At 42.7% G+C, this 19,279-nt stretch overlaps 1 long non-coding RNA gene across 1 annotated transcript; it reads left to right on the top strand.

Annotated features, from left to right (window-relative positions):
* The first annotated feature begins 242 nt into the window (after positions 1-242).
* On the top strand, positions 243-17,618 carry LOC113095376 (uncharacterized). The gene is made up of 3 exons (XR_003288331.1): positions 243-334; positions 415-524; positions 17,255-17,618. It is a non-coding gene; the product is annotated as an uncharacterized LOC113095376 (long non-coding RNA).
* The last annotated feature ends 1,661 nt before the right edge of the window (positions 17,619-19,279 follow it).

Genomic DNA, 19,279 nt, shown 5'->3' on the forward strand with positions numbered 1-19,279 from the left:
GTTTTCATGAGCTGTATGCCAAAATCATCAGTATTAAAACAATAAAAGACCTGAAATATTTCAGTTGGTGTGTAATGAATCTAAAATATATGAAAGTTTAATTTTTATCATTACATTATGGAAAATAATGAACTTTTCACAATATGCTATTTTTTTGAGAAGGACTTGTATATATGTACACACACACACACACACACATATATTAATGTACAAAAATCTGTGTGGTCCAGTTTGTTATTTCATAGCCAATGAGTTGAAGAGCTGGTTTGACAGCAGGCAGTACTGCAGGGATCATGGTGCTGATCTGGTCATTATCAACACTGAAGAGAAGCAGGTGAGTCTGCTTGACTGACTTTGTTTGTGTGTCTGTCAGTGAATGAGCGGAATTAAATTAATTCCTTTATTCACACACAGAGGTTCATATCTTTATATATGAAAGATGTTAACAGAGTGTGGATTGGTCTATCTGACAGAGAGCAGGAGGGCAACATGAAATGGGTGAATAATTCACCACTGAAACAAGGGTAAGAACTAAAACATTCACGAAAATTCACTGTGGATTTGTTTGTTGGCAGGAGCTGTTTGCAACTCTGTGTAGTACATTGTAATGCAATAATAAAAAACATATTCAGTGTGTATGATCATATTTATTAAACACTGTCCTTCTAAATGTCCCTATAGGTTGTTACAATCAGCATTAATGGCTGATTTAAATGAATTTAAAATGGGATCAGATTAAACTGTGTGAGGGATTAGAGTGTTTAAAAAGATAATTCCTCAGTCCAGCTTTTGGTCAAAGACCTTTGCTGTGTCCGAAGCCGCTCCCTATCCACTATATAGTGCACTATATGGGGTGTCAGCCATTTTACAGTGCTGTCCAAATTCTGAGTGAACTACTTCATTCCCTACATTTGTCCACTACTTTTTACCCACAATTCATTCTGATTTCAAGTGTTAAACCGATGAACACTCGCTGAAGCACTATTTCCCACAATCCAATGCGGAGTAGCGTCGACCTGGAAGCAAGAGCAGGAGCGAGCGAGTTTGAATATGAGATGAAGTTTACATCTTTATTATTTCTGTTTTAACGTTTTCCTACATTATTTATATTAAAATATTGTAATAATAAAACTTCCTAATCATCCGGAAGAAGGAGGCGGGAACCGCGCGGGCAATCAACCAACATTTTTAATTCAAAATAAACACAAAACAGCGCATCAGCCCCTCACGGACGACTGATGCACGCAAATAAAAAGCAAAACACAACTAAAAGCCCAGGCCTGGTCCTCTCTCGTCCTTCACGGTCGTTGCTCCAGTTTTATATCCTTCCATCTCCTACGTGGGACTCGAGCCCGGTGGTGGGTCGCAGGTGTAGCTCATCTCCAATCACTACACCTGGCCTCACTCCTCGTTCCCACGTCCCTCAGCCCCGCCCCACTCGTCACATACCCTCGAGACTGCGCTAAAACCCCCCCCTCCCTCCGGGGGGGACCGCCCACGGAGACCTAGTCGAACCTGGGTGTAGGACAGACGAGGCGAGAGAAAAGGAGATGGAAGGAGGAGTGACAGAGACGAGAGAGGGGAGAGACGGAAAAAAAAATTCCCGTTCCCAGACACACTGCTGCTCGGCCCTCCACCAGCTGGGTGATCTCCTCCTCGCCTGCTCGATGGCACCGCGGATTCACCACAGCAGTGAGGGATCTTCAGCAGTGCGTCCCTCCTTCTCCCGGGCTTCGGCACCACTGTAATAATAAAACTCCATAATCATCGGGGAAGAAGGAGGCGGGAACCGGCGCACAATCAAACATCATTTTAATAATTCAAAATAAACATAAAACAGCGCATCAGCCCCTCACGGACGACTGATGCGCGCAAATAAAAACCAAAACATAAACTAACGCCCAGGCCTTGTCCTCTCTCGTCCTGTTTTATATCCTTCCATCTCCTACGTGGGACTCGAGACCGGCGGTGGGGCGCAGGTGTCGCTGATTTCCCAATCATTCCGCCAGCCTCACTCCTTGTTGCCACGTCCCTCGGCCCCCCCCCCCACTCGCCACAAATATGTTATGTAGGCAATAACTCAGTTTAATATTTGACTAATTTACTGAGGTGGCATCGTTGTTAACTTACAAAAATGATGATAATTTGGTGGATAATTTACATTTTTTTCATTAATAACAGGTAGTGTATTTTGACGTAAAATTAACGGTCTACAACCATCTTATCTGAGGTCAAAACGTTGCTTGAGCGAGTGTCAAGATACTAAAATTAATAAATACATACTGTAATTATGAATGTGTTTATGTGTGTTTATTTTGGTTCTCAGTACATTATTTTAATAGCATTTAATGATTATGAAAATAAAAGCATTACAAAAAAAAAAAAAAAATTATATACCATCGATGAAACAACAAAGCTGACGCGGAGGTATGTATAACTGCAATATAAAGTAATTTTGAGTAGTATTGCTATTAGTTTTATTTTCTAAAATTAGGTACATGTAATATAAAAGTACATATGGCAATGTTTTTGCAACAGCTAAAAGTCTCACGTGCAGTGTAGGCTATACGTCACTGTCTGAATCCGTTCACTTATTTATTTGTTCACTCCTTTCTGATAAAGTGAACTCAACTGTCATACACTATATAGGGATTAGTGAATGGGTGAATGAGTGAGCGATTTCAGACACAGCACTTGTCTGTTTGCCATGCTGCCTTCTCAGTTCCTACTCTTCGGTTCCTATTTCCTGTCATAGGATCAGTCACATGACAGGCAGACCCAAACTCATTTAAAGAAATACACATATTGAAATGGTTAAGAGGAATAAAATGACTAAGTCAACATGAAAACCTATTAAAACTCAAATATACATAAAATCATAAAAATAAATTGAGTAGGTTAAAACATGTGGCCTGTGTGACAGTGTCACAAGGTCTGTCAAGAAAGGGGCAGATGATGACTCTTTCTTTAGTTTAATAATGAAATACTCTAAATAAATTAGTACAAGACTGTGTTTTAAAGATTCAGTTTCAGCTCTTTTAAACAATCACATGTTCCGTGATTTACAGAATTTATATGCATGCTGACTCACTAGTCATAATGTTTCTTACACTTACTAACATTATATTCACTTTCACTTTACTTTAATGACTAACCTTGATATTGAACAGCATGTTAACCACAATTCTTACACTACTTGTAAGACACAATGTATTACAAGTTAAGTTTCTTAACTGGTTTACTGACTCAACCAGACCTTGTTACCCTCCATCCTTCACTAGTCTGTATTGGCAGTGAGTCATTTGTTTGAAGGTTGTCCTCATCAGTTTGTTTCACTGCTCTCAGAGGGTCTAAGTTGTAAGTGACAGTGATTTTGCCTTTTCATTCCCCCTTCTGGGCTACTGATTGTGTATGAGCACGCTGTTGCTCTTTGGCCCAATCCCAATTCTATTTTATACCCTTTCCCCTTCCCCTAAGACTGTTTTCACTGTCATAAAAATGGGCTGATGATTTCCTTGTTCTATGAAGTCCCTCCTTCAGAAATACGTAATGAGTTCTGATTGTGCCAGCAGTTCCTGTGCTGTGATTCAACACCAGCTTAGCACACGTTGCCCTCCTGGAAATACGATTGGGCTAGATTTGGAGTAGTTTTGAGAAGCAAGTGGGCAGGATTTGTTTTGAAAACCTGGCAATCCTGATCTAAACACACGTGCTGGAGATGTACTTCTAATCACAGAAGCCCTTTACTGAAGAGATGTGCATGAAAATTACATTCGATTTTTTGCACAGCCCAGCCATATAGTTAACAAAGTGAATATGGCATTAAACTCATTGAGATTGAGGAAGCTGTCCTCAGCAAAATGTGCTGCACATAGTTTTACATGTGGATTATAATTTTCGGGAACCCAGTTAAACATAAATTGTAACCATTGATCTCTAAGTACAGCGTCCCTGGGAAACCCAAACAAAGGTGATTGGACTCCGAGATGAAAATAACAGCGTTTCTACGACATGGCGATTGTTACAAACACGCCAGGTTCCACCTCCACTCAATCACTACGCAGGCCCTAACCGGAATACTGATCACATCCACCTGATCCTCATCACCACCCAATCACCTCAGCACCATAACTACCACACACACACTCAATTGATGTCCGGTCTCGTTCGTGACAAGGTCTTACCTGTATGCTAATTCTAAGGAATAACTCTTCTTCTACTTACCTCTCTCCAGCGATTCTCTGAAGATCCAGATCCCCAGTGTGTGTGTGTGTGTGTGTGTGGTTCACCTTCCTCCTCTGACGTCTTTACCCAGCCTGCACGGATCCATCCTCTCACTCAATCCTACACTACCTGCTCCTCTGCTTGTGTCTGTTCAATAAACCATTCTATCTGTTACTCCTCAGCCTCCCAAGTGATCCGTAACAGAAGACCGGACCAACACCGCCAGGCACAAGCATGAGCCTCACGGACCTCTTTCAAGATCTGGTTGATGCACTCTGAAGAACACTCATGGCTACACCTGCATCCCCAACACCAGCGAGCACTTCCGTCAACCATGCCAGCACCTCCTCACCTTCCATTCACGCCAGTCCCATGGCCCGGCCAGCGCCCTACTCTGGTTCGGCGGAGGAATGCAGCGGTTTCCTCCTACAATGCTTGTTGGTCCTGGAGATGCAACCGCACTTGTACCGCACTGAGAGATCTAAGGTAGCCTTTGTAATTTCTCAACTGCAAGGTAAAGCAATACTGTGGGCAAATTCTATATGGACTCAAAATAACCCAGTTATCAAGTCTTATTCTAGCTTCATTGACCATTTCCGTGAAGTATACGACAAACCCACCTGGGACTCTTCCATTCGTGAGAAGCTGTATAATCTCAAACAGGGGAAAATGTCTGTCAATAAATATGCCCTTCAGTTTAGGACTCTAGCTGCCTCCAGTGGATGGAAGGAACAGGCTTTACTGACTACCTACCGTCAGGGATTGGATCCTCGAGTGCAGTTGCATCTCGCTGCATACGAGGACACCATCGGGCTAGAACGATTCATCCAGCTGTCCATCCTTTTCGCCACTTGTATGCAGCTGTGCTTAGAAGAGCACCAGGGCCAGGCATATTCCTCTACGCCACTCTGCCGACCAGAGGCCGTCAGCTCCCCAGAACCAGCCAGTGAACCCATGCTGTTGGACTCCTATTGTCTTACTGTGGCTGAACGACAAAGACGGAGGAATATGTCCCTCTACTGTGCAGCCCCAGGGCATGCCATCGCTGTATGCCCCGTCCGTTCTCCTCGTCCCATGGTGAGTGCCATTCTCCCTTCAAGATACCAAATGAAACCACTCACCACTGTTGTGACACTTACTTATGCTGACTTATCTCTTCCAGTTTCTGCCCTACTCGATTCTGGGTCAGCCGGAAATTTAATCTCCGGCACCCTCTGCCGTCAGCTCAAGCTCGCTACCACAGCAACGGCGTCAGCCTACCAAGTCCACACTATCACCAGCAAGCCATTAAGCAGGAGATGCGTGCGCCATAGTGTGGGTCCCATATCCCTCCAAACCGGACTACTCCATCATGAGGAAATCCATCTGCTGGTTCTGGAAGAATCCACCACTGACATGATTCTAGGGCACCCGTGGTTAGAGCAGCACAGCCCCGTAATCTCCTGGAAGACGGGCGAAGTCCTCAAGTGGGGCGACGCCTGTTTCAAGAGCTGCATCTCCGGTTGTCCAGTTCCAGCCACATCTTCCCCTGAACCTCTTCCAGTCTATTCCACATCAATAGAGAGCCTAGTGGAAAACCAGTCCATCACCATCCCTCACTGCTACGCCCCCTTCAGTAAGGTATTCTGCCCCAAACGGCCTCCAAGCTGCCGCCACACAGGCTATGGGACTGTGCCATCGATCTGCTGCCGGGTGAACCAGTGTCTAAGGAAAGGATGTACCCCCTATCCATTCCTGATTAACATCCCCTCCGTATTCCAGGACTTCATCCATTTCATCCTAGTCTACATTGATGATATTCTCATCTACTCCCGGAGCCTGGCAAAACATCAACGCCATGTTGTGGAGGTCCTGCAACGCCTAAGCGCCTACCAACTGTATCTCAAGGCCGAAAAGTGCTCTTTCCATAAGCCCTCAGTGCAGTTCCATGGATACAACATCAGCACCAGTGGCATCCGGATAGACGAGGGGAAGGTAAACACCATCAGAGATTGCCCCACTCCAACTACCATCAAGAAGTTACAGCGGTTCCTTGGCTTTGCCAACTTCTATAGATGGTTTATACAAAACTTCAGTACCATCACCAGCCCTCTCACCAGTCTCCTCCGTAACAAACCCAAATCTCTCTCCTGGACTCCTGCCGCCACAGAGGCCTTCCACACCCTTAAGAAAGCCTTTACGACCACCCCACTCCTGGTCCATCCCGATCCTGACCGACCCTTCGTCGAGGAAGTCGATGCCTCGGCCACCGGAGTGGGAGTGGTCCTTTCTCAGCAGCAGGGGAATCCCAGTCGCCTCCACCCATGCTCCTTCTTCTCCTGGAAACGGTGGAGGTCAACTATGATATCATCAACTGGGAACTGTTGGCCATTGAACTGGCCTTGGAGGAATGGAGGCATTGGTTGGAGGTAGCCAAACACCCCTTTCTGGTCCTCACAGATCATAAGAATTTAGAATATCTTCGAGTGGCTAAAAGATTAAATCCGAGACAAGCCCACTGGGCGTTATTCTTCACCCGCTTCCATTTCACAATCTCATACCGCCCAGGGGTGAAAAACACCCTTTCCAGGTGTTATGCCCCAGAAGAGAATCCTGAAACTCCGGAAACCATTCTTCCAGAAAAAAATCATCGTCTCTCCTATTACCTGGTCCACCGAGACTCTTCATCCTACTGAGCCTACCACCAACACCCCGCCGGGTTGCCCACCGGGACTTCAGTATATTCCCAGGACACGGCGACACTCATTCACTCCGCTCACACATCGCTTGGCACTGGTCACCCAGGGGTCAATGAAACCCTCTTGTTGCTGAAGGAACGCTTCTGGTGGCCCAACATGGCCTCGGATGTCAGGAGGTATGTGAATGGATTTACAAGCTGCGCCATATCCAAAAGCCCTTGCCATTTTCCATCAGGCAAGCTCCATCCTCTGCCCGTTCCCAATCGCCCGTGGTCACACCTCAGGGTGGATTTCGTAATCGATCTCCCTCCTTCAGATAACAATACCTGCATTCTTGTCATTGTTGTCAAGGTTCAGGAGATTGGACGCTTCCTCCGTACCTTCTGTCATGGCCACCAGAACTCCTGGAACCAGTTCCTTGGGTGGGCTGAGTACGCACAAACCACCTCTATTCCCCTGGTCAGGTGAACCCTCGGATGTCCCTGCCATCGACTACTGGTTCCGGGAGAGAGAGAGGGTCTGGGACGCGGCACACCACCAATTCCAGCGGGCATTACACAGACATAGAATCAATGTCTACGGCAGTTATATATCACCCTGATCAGACATCATAAAAAAAAATTGTAATGATAAGACATTAGCAAATATAAGGGATTTTTTGCAAACATTTCTTTGAGTAACATGACAATGTTACAATTGTCAACAACTCACAATTGAATGTAACATAAAATAAATTATTACTTTTCGTTAACATCTTTATTTATGCCAAAAAAGCTTATTTATGTGTCTTTTTGTTCACTGTAGCAGCCATGTTGCAGAGTTAATTCATACCCCTTCGTCTGAAGTGTGGTCCTGAAAAATCTTTGTTTGAAGGGATATCTGGCCCTTCCTCTTACACCTACCCCTCCAACCAAAAGAGAATCGAGACACCCCTGCCCCTTCACATGAATGCGTGAAACGGAGGGGTAGGGGAAAGGGGAAGGGCTAAGGGGTAGAATTGGGATTGGGCCTTTGTCTCACTACCATTGCTGGAGTCCTTTACTGTTTTTCCTCATCCAGCTTGTCTCCGTATCAGTTTTTGATCAGGCAACTTTGGACTGAAGTTGCTGTACAGAGTTGGTAATGTATTTCTGAGTCTCCGTTCCATCTAAAGCTCTGCTGGGCTCACTCAAGTTGATGGATGTGGGGTCATTCTGTAGCTTAGCAATGCTAATACTGAGTCTTTTTGCCGTAGGATGGCTTTTGCTGACTGGACTGCAAATTCTACATGTCCATTGCTTGAGGGGTGCTGTGGGCTTGATGTTACATTCAATTCAATTCAATTCATGCATAAAGTTAAACTCACAGCAAAATCACTGGAATGTTTTGCTCGTGAATTGGGGGCCATTATCTGAAACCCCTACTTCTGGGATGCCGAATTGTGCAAATATTGCTTTGAGATTGATGACAACTTGTTCAGCTGTGGTGTTCGATAAGTGTAGGATTTCCAAGAATCTGGAATAATAGTCAGAGAGTACAATGTAATTTTTTCCTTTTGTACTCACATAAATCTAACACCAGGTGCTGCCATGACCTAAGAGGTAAAGGAGTTGGGCTCAGAGGTTCTTTTCGCTGTGTTTTCCTGTGTTTGCAGCAGAATTCACACTTTTAGTTCTGATAATAGTCCTGGCCATCATTCAGATTTATGTGCTCTCTCCCAACATTTGGTCAAGCCCAGATGACCTTCATGTATTTGCTCAATAATTTCTCCTCGGAAGAAATTATAGTCTCAGACAATTCACTCTTGAATGCACGAAAGTCTCTCTCCATGGGGTGCCTCATGCTCTTCAATTTCTCATCTTGTTGGATTGCATCTCAAATTTCTTTTATTTTCCGTTTTGAAGCGGGCAGACTTTCAAAAATTGCATTGACATAGCAGCTGATGTCCACTTCGGTGGTACTGTCCACAGTGCTGCTTTGTGGGCTTCGCGATAAGGTGTCTGCTACTACAAGTATTTTACTTAGTGCATACTCAGCTGTCACATTGAATCTCATTAGTCTGAGAAAAAGTATATTGGTATCTGATCAGTACATTGTCCAAATCTTTACAGTTTATCAAAAGAACCAGCGGCTTGTGTTCTGTAATAATTTTTAAATGCCCCATTCCACTCATTAGTGAGGGATCGTGAGCAGTATGCAACAGATTTCCAGCAGTCTCCATGTTGTTGGGAGTTGCACTCCTCCCAAGCCATAACTGCTTGCATCGGCAGATACAGTTTCTCTACATCATAAAATCATAATACTGGCGATGTCATAAGTTCATGCTGTTTCAGTTCTTAAACGATTGTAGGGCCTTCCAGTGTTGCCAAGTTGGATATATATTTTCCCATGTATTTAATCATCCCCTCTCTTAGGCTCATGTACCTCTTTGGGGCTTTGAGTTCAGCGATAGCTTTGACTTTCTCTGGGTCTGCTCGGACTACATTCTCCTCGACTACCTGACCCAGGAAATATAGCTTACTTTATCGGATCTTACATTTGTCTTTGTTTAACCTCAGGCCGGGGAGTTCCATTGTTTTCATTATTCGCTTCAGTAACATGTCATGTTCTTGCATAGACGCTCCATATATAATGACATCATCCATGTACACTTGGACTCCTTCCAGGCCATACAATAGCTCTTTCATTTTAATCTGTATGTTGTTTGGGTGACTCTTTCAATCATTCCACTTGCTTCCATCCTTTGTAGTTCTTTTTTACATTCTAAAGCCATTGCAAGTGAACTCTATGGGCAGTATTAACCACATACAGTTTTGATCCTTCTCTGAGTAGAATCTTAACTTGTTCAGTCTTTAGCCTTCCGTGGCCCCCAATGGTTGTATTGACCTCTTCTATACATTTAACCAGGCCTATTTCTTTATCTGCCTTTTTACTGAGAAGATTATTCACTGTTGGACCCTTTACAACATATTTGGTCCGTTCGTAGTGTTTCTCTTTATGCTTTATGTAACTTTTGAATTGACCCATGCATTTCAACTGGCTTCCTGGACTGTTAAGTATGACATTTGCTATGCACAGTTCTTGTTTCTTTTGAAGATTTTATATCCTGATCTCTTGAGCACTGCATGTTGATACTCCTGTTGGCTGACCTGGTGAGTAACTTCCCCATCTTGTCTTACCAACTATACCCTGACATCCAGAGTAAGATCTTTAATTAGTTGTAATCTTTCTGACATGACCTTGTCTCTAATTCCTACAACTAATCGGTGAACTGACATTCAGCCAAGTATGGTGACCCATACTTTGTTTTGTGCTCTCCATTTAACCCATCCAAAATGCACAAACACAGAGCAGTGAACACAGACACACACACACACTCACACACACTGTGAACACACACCCGGAGCAGTGGGCAGCCATTTATGCTGCGGCGCCCGGGGAGCAGTTGGGGGTTCGGTGCCTTGCTCAAGGGTACCTAAGTCGTGGTATTGAAGGTGGAGAGAGAACTGTACATGCACTCCCCCCACCTACAATTCCTGCCAGCCCGAGACTAAAACTCACAACCTTTCGATTGCCAGTCCGACTCTCTAACCATTAGGCCACAAATCCCCTGGTGAGTTAGTTAAGAATTGAGTACACCTGTTGTCCAATTAACATCTGCACTGTGTAGCAGAACCAGCAGGGGGCAAACAGGCAGGCGTAACAATGATGTGCCTCTTTCTCATACCCCAGGCTTCCCTTAAAGACACATACACAATCATCTGACAAGGTTGTTTGTGCAAACACCTCATTACAACCTAAATGTATGTTTTAAAGTTTAGTTCCCTCTAGCAAGCATAAAAATAATGACGCTGTCATGTTGCATCTGTCATCATGAAATGAAGTATGATGGTCATTACCAGTCAAAATGTGAGTTTATTTAAATGCAATTTGTGGACTTTTTACATGGTCCAGCTCGATCCAGTGGGTAGAGAAAGGGGTTGTAATGAGAGAGAATAGGAAGATTAGAACAGCTAATCTAAGAGAGAGGAGGTCACTCATGTAATGGAAAGAGCCAGAGAAGAAACTGCGAGAAGACATGGACATACAGGAAGTGGACAACAGGGTGGAAGAGGTGGAAAGAGCAGTAGAATGTGCAGATGAATTTCAATTTAAAGTCAATACACTTATAAATGGTTGAACTATGATTGTGTCTGGGACAACTTCTGTTATTTACAGTAAATGTCAAAATATTTTTCAGAATTTAAGTTTGAGATCATTCAGGTGGACAGATAAGACTATTTTGAATGGAACAGGATCATTGTTGACATGGTGTTCCAATACAACGTCACCAGCCACAAAGGAAGAGGCCGTGGAGATGTTGAAAGTATTTTTCTTTTTCTGTGGCTGAACTTAAGCAGTTATGCAAAATAAAGTTGGCAGAGTGGGCAAAAACAAATCCATACAAAGCCGGATATCAAAAGCATTGCTTTGCAGATTTTGTTGCTACCAGACAACCACAACCAGATTTGAAGTTTTTTCTCATGGGTGATACCAGGTGTTGGGTACAATTATCAAAAATCCCTGTTGAAGAATCAAAATAAACATGTATTTTCATTAACTTATTTGTGCATCTACAGCTGAATATGTTTTATAATCAACAGAGAAAATACCTATAAATTTGATGGCAATTGATGTTCCCCTGAGTACTAACCAGCCACACCTGCCCTGCATCACAGATCCAATCAAAGCACTATAAAACACTCACCATAACTTCAGTTCTCCGTCAAGCCTCCAACAGGAACAGTCCCTTCGCCCCTCTCTCCTGAGTTCCTGACACTCCACTGCCTATCAGATGCCATGTATACTTACCCTTTTGTAACACTAACCTGTGACCTTGTTCTGCTGCCCTCAGGACCACGGATCACCTTATGGTTACCTGTGATTCGACGGTCTTTGTGGTCTCCTGTGTATATCCCGAGCTGGTATTGTCTTTGGCCTCTGTGAAGGAAGAGAACATACGTTTGTGATCTGTGACTGTGGCTTTGACACTCCTGAATCAAACGTGCTCACCTGTCTATGATCCCGTCCCCTGTGTTTCTCGTACTACCCGCACTTGAAGACACGAAGCATTCACCGAGCACTAGAAGACACAATTCCCCGAGCACTTGCATAACTTAAAGACACTGTATTGAATTTACCTACCTTTGTCTCCCGTGTATATACTGAGAGAAGGCTTGACCAACAATGAAAAGGATAAATTCAGTGGAGCCAGAGGACAGTGCTTCCGCTAATCCTGCTTCCACGTTTGTGTATATATCAAGTTCAGTCTCACGACCAGTGCCCTTCTCCGGTCGGGAGGAAGATTGCAATGGGTTTTTACTACAATGCTCCCTTACACTTGAGCAGCATGCACACCAATACCCTACGGAGGGATCAAAAATATCGTTCACCATACAGCAACTGTCCGGACCAGCACTGAGATGGGCCAATGCTCTATGGTTTCAGGAATTCACATTCACCTCCTCCTTACAGAATTTAATAGGCGATTTCAAGGAAGTGTTTGGATGTCGGGTGGGGGGAATCGGTCAGCGATCAGCTCTTAAACCTGCGACAAGGTAAAAACACCATCTCAGAATATTCCCTTGAATTTCGTACTTTGGCCGCAGCGAGTGGATTGAATGAAAAGGCTCTTCTGACAATGTTTAGATGAGGACTAAACCCTGCATTCCGTCTCCAACTCGCCATATATGATGACAATCTGGGGTTAGAAAAATTCATGCAACAAGCTCTCAGATATCACTTGAGGTCCCAGTCTTGCTATCGGGAAGCACACACCATGGATAATGCTCCTCGCCGAAACGTACCTGAGAACCCCTGAGCCACAGCCGGAAAAGATGCAAGTAGATTCCCAACATTTATCCCCAGAGGAACAAAATTGTCGGCGAGAGCTTCAACTGTGTCTGTACTGTGAAAGTAGTGAACATTTCATATGCACCTGTCCATCTCGTCCTCCACGGTTATTGGTGAGGCCATCTGTCGATGACCATCCTGTTTCCATGTCAATAAATTCCACGTCAATTGAGAGTCCCAAGGAAACCTATCTGTCAATGTCCCATCTTGTTATGCCTCTTTTGCACACGTCTTCAACCCCCTAGCAGCCTCCAAGGTTCTGCCACACCGCCCCTGGGATTTTGCTATCGACCTATTCCCTGGAGAGACCATTCCCAAGGGTCGAATTTACTCCTTGTCCATCCCCTAAACAAAAAGCCATGAAGGAATACATAGAAGAAGCCTTGAAACAATGGTAAATCCAACCGTCCACTTCCCCAGCTGCTGCTAGTTTCTTCTTCATCCCGAAGAAGGATGGAGGGTTATGACCATGTATCGACTACAGAGCTCTAAATAAGATAATGGTAAAGTTCAGTTATCCACCTCCTCTAATCCAATCCTTTCTTGAACAGCTCCTGGATGCCTGTATCTTCACTAAATTAAACTTACAGAGTGAATACAACATGGTCAGAATTCGGGAAGGAGATGAGTGGTAAACAGTGTTCATCACCCCCGATGGGCACTACGAATACTTGGTGATGCAGTACAGTTTAGTAAACGCCCCCTCAGTCTTCCAAAGCTTCATGGATGAAGTCCTTTGTGAGTATCTGAACCGTTTTTCTCTTGTTTACATAGATGACATCTTCATTTACTCTCCCGATGAAAAGGATCACCAGTGTCATGTCTCCCAGGTGCTTCAGAGTCTCAGAGAGTTTTCCTTATTAGTCAAGGAAGATAAATGTGTCTTTCACCAACCATCCATTGAATTCCTAGGATATAACATCAACGACAAAGGGGTGAAGATGGATGACCAGAAAACCCAAGCAATCACTCCATGGCCAACTCCCAAGTCCATCAAGGAGCTTCAGAAGTTCCTGGGTTTCGCAAACTTTTATCACCGTTTTATTCATCAATATAGTATGATTACTGCACCTATCACTTCTCTCCTAAAGGGAAAACCAAAGACACTCCAGTGGAACCCTGAAGCTGAGCAGGCCTTCAAAGCCTTAAAGACCGCTTTTACAACAGCTCCATTACTTCAACACCCAGACCCATAGAAGTTCACCGTGGAACCAGTATTCCGAGAATCCAGCCAAACCTATGCCATGTGCTTATTTCTCCAAGAAATTGTCTCCAGCAGAGAGAAAATATGATATTGGCAACAGAGAACTCCTTGCGGTAAAGCTAGTAGGACACTTGAGACACTGGTTGCACTGATTCCATTTCCAGATAGCTTACCATCCAGGATCCAAGAATACAAGGGCTGATACTCTGTCCCGCCTCCACGCCCTTTAGGAGATCCCTGAGGAACCAGAACCCATCTTAGCCACCAGGTTATTTGTTAATCCCATTCAGTGGGACCTAGATGAAATGCTCCGTGAAGAAGCACAACACCAACCCATCCCACCTGGGAAGGTGTACGTATCCGAAGACAATCGTAGAACCCTTATCTTCCGTGCACACTCCTCCGTAGGAACAGGTCACCCTGGGGTAAATAAAACTCTTGCTTCATTACAGCACAAATACTGGTGGCCAGGAATGCAAGAGGACGTCCAGGATTTTTTCCGGAGGTGTCCCCCTTGTGCCATGACAAAAAGTCCCACAACAACTACCCACTGGGAAATTAATCCCCTTGCTGTTTCCACATCGCCCTTGGTCCCACATCGGGGTAGATTTCGTCACGGACCTCCCTGTTTCCGATGGTAAAACTTGTATCCTAGAAGCCATAGACAGATTTTCTAAAGCCTGGAAATTAATTCCTTTAAGAGCTTTACCCACAGCCTTTGAGACCGCAGAGCTCCTGTTTAAGCATGTGCTTCGGAACATTGGAATTCCAGAAGACGTCATGTCGGAATCAAGGACCCAGTTCATCTCAAAGGTATGGCAGTTGTTCTTCACACTCCTTAATATCACTGTAAGTCTCACTTCCGGCTATCACCCCCAGACCAATAGGCAGACAGAACGCAAAATCCAAGATGTCAGTCGCTTCCTTCGAACCTTTTGCCATCAAAACCAAAACCTCTGGAACCGTTACATAATCTGGGCAGAATATGCACAAAATTCACTTCGACAGTCATCCACCAACCTGACCCCTTTCCAATGTGTTTTAGGCTATCAACCTCCTCTGTTCCCCTAGTCCGGTGAGCCATCTGAGGTTCTTGCAGTTAACACCTGGTTCCAAAACAGTGAGAGGGTATAGAACCAGGCCCACTCCCATCTCCAGCAGGCCGTGAATCATCACCAACACTTTGCCGATACTTACCTTAGACAAAATCCCATATACCAACCTGGACAACTGGTTTTGCTCTCAACTTGAGACATCTAAGACAACCTTGCAAAAAACTAAGCCCTAAGTATATAGGACCTTTTCCAGTGGAGCGACAAATAAACCCTGTTACTTACCGCCTCCGCCTACCTGCTCAATACCGGATACACCCCACCTTTCACGTTTCCCTGTTAAAACCCCATCACTTACCTGTTTCTGTTCCATCTGCAGACCCGGTCCCTGAAGACAATCCCCTCTTAACACCCATTAACGCTGAACCCATCTTAAATACTCACCATAACTTCAGTTCTCCGTCAAGCTTCAAACAGGAACAGTCCCTCCGCACTTGTCTCCTGAGTTCCTGACACTTCACTGCCTACCAGATGTAATGTATACTTACCCTTTTGTAACACTAACCTGTGGCCTTGTCCTGCTGACCTCAGGACCACGGATCACCTTATAGTTACCTGTGATTCGACGGTCTCTGTGGTCTCCTGTGTACATCCCAAACTGGTATTGTCTTCGGCCTCTGTGAAGGAAGAGAACATATGTGAGCGATCTTTGACTGTGGCTTTGACACTCGTAAATCAAGCGTGCTCACCTGTCTGCGATCCCGTCCCCTGTGTTTCTCGTACTACCCGCACTTGAAGACACAAAGTATTCACCGAGCACTTGCATAACTTAAATAAAGACACTGTAATGAATTCACCTACCTTTGTCTCCCATGTATATCCTGACACTTACTTAGTTTTATACTTATCACAGTAATGTGATAAAGCACAACTCCCTCACACCTTCAGCACTCTTTCATCCCTGAATAAACGCTTTACTACCACTGATCCTCCCTGTGGGTACCTAGCACTTCTCACTGTACTCCTTCTTTAGCAACACCTGAACATGTTGGATGTTTTTGGATCTGAAATTATTGACTTGGTCTCTTGAAACCAGAGTATTGATTCCCAGAAGTCTTTATTTTGTAAATATGTGCCTTGGAAGAGGGTAAATTGGTTTGTTTTGCTTTATCTACATTAGGTTATTCTAGTGGTGACAAAAACCATGCATGTCACTTCTGCAGGCTGAGTCATACTCTGTGAAATAAAGCTTCACTCTTTTGAAAGCTTTTACAGACTCCGAGACACTTGCATTAATTCTCCTGCTCTTTTTATAGCAAAAATTCACTCATCACTAAATGAATACTTAAAGTGAAGACCTTATCATTTCAGGAACCTTGTTACAAGTCCATTTTGAATGTTGGTGCTACTTCTGCTATATTTCACACTTAAAACAATAATTTGGTACTTATGATAAGAAAAAAGTCACCTGGCAGTTCTCTCACAAAGGGTTCCACTGCTGCCAACATTAAGTCGGAATATGTTTCACTGGGCTATATAACACTTTTAATTGCCAGGAAATTACTTGTTTTGATTCAATATACTTACCTGTTGATCAAAAAAAAAAATCTAACTTTCAGGACTCATTTTGATTAGCAAATATTATTTTGCTGAATAATTTTGTCATTCTTCTTTGGTAAATGATCCTGAAAGTACTGAAAGTATCTCCAAAGAACCCTAACATGTCTTCTAAGTAAAAAATAACTGCTGAATTTGTTAAGTTTTAGAGTGGATGTCCTCATTTATGTTCTGCACTGTAAATCCAAAAGGCCTCATGCTGTAAAAGCATTTTGTTGATATCACCTCTGCAACGCGGACACTTTACTTGCTCTATGCCTATGTACTGAAGAGAAGAAACTGAGTGTCTCGAATCTGCAAAGACCTGTGCTACCGGACTTTTTGGATTGCGATGTCTAATTGAACATCAATGTTTAGAAATGCAAGTTTTAAGAGGTCTGCTAGTCTTACCAATATAACATAAACCACAGGGCAATGCAACAGGTAAATTAAATTAGCCATCTTACACAAAATAGTGCCTCAAATTTGTAAAAATTTTGTACAAATCTTATATGTAAAATTAGGCTACTCTGAGTATTGTTGATTTATAAATTGCTTATTTTCTTAGTTTGATAATTGGTTTATGATTTGATTTTGGGTCCTGATACTAATCTGACAAATTTGTTCAGGTTTTGGATGGAAGGTGAGCCGAATAACTATGAAGGTGTAGATGAGGACTGTGTTGAAATGATACTTTCGAAAGACACACTGAAAAACTGGAATGATCTGCCATGCTCAATTCAAAGAAAAGGAATTTGTGAGAAATAGTGACTTATGTTTTTGCTTGTGTTATTTTATGGCATCAACCTTATTGTGGTTGTATAATTCATTTTTAAGTTTCCTGTCTTTTAAAACATGTAAAACATAATGTGTTGTGAAACACATCTGATGTGGTCATGTTATGCTAAATCACAAGCAGCTCTATATAAATATGATCATATTCTAGTTGTTATCATGTCTCATTTGTTGATCTGTGATAAGGAGACTATGACAATAAACTACATAACAAACTACATATTGAGTGTCTGTAAAACTGCTTTTGAATTCAATTGCTTTTCTGTTTGAATAAAATGTACAATTACCATCATTAGGATAGGGAACTTGACATTGTGGTTTTCTTTATTTGGGTGCTTCTCAATAGTCAGACTGATGCTTCCTTGTTTCTTCACTCCTCTATCCTCGAGCCTGTGACCCAGAAACTGATCAAAGTTATCCATCTTTGTGTACATCTAAAATCTCTAATTACACCACAAGGAGGTGAGTTAACTTCCAGAGGAGAGATGAGAGAGGATGTACAAAATATCTGATGCATTTATTTTTCACCTCCCCCTTCTCATCTGTCAATTTATATTTTACCTTTGCAGTTTAAATTTACCATTAATCTCATAAATTTCAACAAGGCATTTTACTTTATTAATATTTAACATGAATGTCTTTAATTACCAAACTTTAATATAAGGGCAGATCCCCTTATATTAATAGATAATAGCTGATGATGCTTCAAGAATGAAGAAAATCAAGAAAATTCCAGTGTACAATTATATTTTCCTTCGATTCCTCCATCCTAATTTTCTTTCCTTGCTTACTTCCCCCACATTATAAGGGGGTGGAGCTAAGACACAAAGGAAAAAAACAAGGAAAGGAAACGAGGATGCATAAATAAGAACTCAGAAGCATCTTTGTTGTATCTTCTATTTTGTTGTATGGTGTCTGCTGGATTTCCTGCAGTCCAGCAGGGCACAGCCAAGAGCAGGTTTATCATACTGAAGTATTCATAAAGAGGAAGAGAAACATGAGACCAATGATGTGTCCGAAAGCTCTAAAATGCTCCCTTCGGAGGCAGAATTACAAGGCAGATAGGCATAATGAAGTAATTATTCACTCTATATAGTATGGAAACTTGCTGATAAGCAATGAACATGTTTTTGCTCTAGCATTTTTACAGTCTTTAACTATTAAAATCACAATTTTTTTTTTTTTTTTTTTTTTTTTTTGCAGTGTGGGTATCAACAAGCAAAACTTATTCATTACTCCCAGCATGTATTGCAGTTGATCTGTTTATCTGAATAAGTTTGATGGTTGTCACTATTGTTGAGGTTTGTATGATGAGTGTTGCTTACTAAATCTTTCTGTATATTTTGCCACAGTATCTTTGCATTTGTGAAACAGAACATTTACATCAGTAATTCAAGATCAACTTCAACACTTTTTAATGTTATTTCTCAACTTTATTTAAGGTTTTAGGTTTTATTTAAGGTTTCTCTTGCGGGTAACACCCAAAATTATATGCTGTACTTTATAATCTAGTTTTATGTAAATAGCCGAGTTTTTAGTTTCATATAAATATCCATTTTTTTTCACATGTAGAATCCTATGAAGCAGTGGATCTCAACTGATGAGGGATCCCAGCCGGCACATGACCGACCTTCAACGTTGAAATATGGTTGAAATAAGGTCAGTTGTGGTTTCAACGTTGAAACAACGTTGATTCAACGTTTAAAGCTGAATGGTTGAAAAACATCCAGCACATGACCAACTTTCAATGTTGAAATATGGTTGAAATAAGGTCAGTTGTGGTTTCAACGTTGAAACAACGTTGATTCAACGTTTAAAGCTGAATGGTTGAAAAACATCCAGCACATGACCAACTTTCA

This window comes from Carassius auratus, unplaced genomic scaffold (assembly GCF_003368295.1).
Source record: "Carassius auratus strain Wakin unplaced genomic scaffold, ASM336829v1 scaf_tig00215695, whole genome shotgun sequence".
Lineage (NCBI taxonomy): Eukaryota > Metazoa > Chordata > Actinopteri > Cypriniformes > Cyprinidae > Carassius > Carassius auratus.